This window comes from Dasypus novemcinctus, chromosome 14, assembly GCF_030445035.2.
Source record: "Dasypus novemcinctus isolate mDasNov1 chromosome 14, mDasNov1.1.hap2, whole genome shotgun sequence".
Taxonomy (NCBI): Eukaryota; Metazoa; Chordata; class Mammalia; order Cingulata; family Dasypodidae; genus Dasypus; species Dasypus novemcinctus.
Window position 1 is genome coordinate 58,323,157 of NC_080686.1, and position 1,408 is coordinate 58,324,564.

The following is a 1,408-nucleotide window of genomic DNA, read 5'->3' on the forward strand; positions in this document are numbered from 1 at the left end:
AAAGGGCAATTTCTGACTCATCTCTGCTCTTCTCTTTCTTGCTGACTCTCTAAAATTTCCTCCCTCCCTCTTCTTTCTTCCCTCCTTCCTCCCTACCCCCTTTCTTTCTCTCTCTTTCCTCTGTCTCTCCCTCCTTCCTTCCCTCCTTCCCTTCTTCCTTCCTGCCTTCCTGTCTTCCTGTTTTCCTCTGTTTCTTATCTTTTTAACTTTGCTCCAATCTCTTTCTAATCCCCCCTTATATGTCTTCCTTACATTTCAAAGGATGACTCGTTCTTTAAAAATAACTTGAATACTCAGTCTTGAGGCTCTGTGATTAGCATAAGAGTAAAAAATGATAATGGACCAAAAGGAACAAGATAGTTTCTGCCCTTAGGGAGCTTCCAATTTAGCTCATCTTAGTAACAAGCCAATTAATAAGAATATCAGTATGAAAGGAGATTGATGCCCTGTATTACTCTGTGGTAGATTTTACATGATTTAAGTTAAGTTATAAGATTTTTTCAGTCTACTAACAATATCTGTGATTTTCTGTATTTCAGTTGAAACTTTGTCTGGCTAATATTAAATCAGAGTTGTCATTGAGAGAGTATCTTTAAGTGGTAGGATATTTCTACATCTTTTTCTAAATTGTTTTCTATTTTAATTCTTTTTCTGTGTTTTCCAAAATGTATGTAAGGAACTTTTGTAACATTTGTATTACAGTTCTTTCCTGAGTATATGACCAAAGTGAATGTTATTATGGTCAAGTTATAGGAATGCATTTTACCTCTCTTTGGAGGGTAAAATTCTTAGAATAATTAAATATAATCTATTTAAAATATTTTAAATTAACAGCATTGGAATAAAATGACGAAGAAGAAAAAAGAAATGACCATACCATTAATTTATTATCTGTTTTTATGTCTCCACGTTTCTCTCAGGTCTTGTCCACAGGGAGACCCATTTTTACATGGTTGTAGTATTTTCAGTTAGATTTTTATGGACCTTATATGGAAATATCTTTTGTTATTATGGTTGCTTTGGCAGCACATATACTAAATTGGAATGATACAGGGAAGATTAGCAAGGACCCTCTGTGCAAGGAGGACACACAAATTAGTGACGTGTTCCATAATTTTAAAAAAAATTAAAAAAAATAGAGAAGTATGAAAGTAGATGAAAATTCTACTCCTTAAGAAAGGCATTATCAGCAGTTTGTTGTATTTGCTTCTGAAATTTTTATAAATATATAAACATTACTTAGTGGGGTTATACAAACCTTAATGTTCTGCTTTTTACTTTTACTCATTTATTATTTGTTCAATATTCATGGAGTGTCTACTCTGTGCTAGGCATTTTTCTAGGTCCAGGGTGAAACATTGAGAGCAAGATGAGATAGTCCCTACTTCATGGAATTTGCAATCTAGTG

At 33.4% G+C, this 1,408-nt stretch overlaps 1 non-coding gene across 1 annotated transcript; it reads left to right on the forward strand.

Annotated features, from left to right (window-relative positions):
• The first annotated feature begins 1,014 nt into the window (after positions 1-1,014).
• Positions 1,015-1,118, forward strand: LOC111759499 (U6 spliceosomal RNA). The gene has a single exon (XR_002793467.1). It is a non-coding gene; the product is annotated as a U6 spliceosomal RNA (small nuclear RNA).
• The last annotated feature ends 290 nt before the right edge of the window (positions 1,119-1,408 follow it).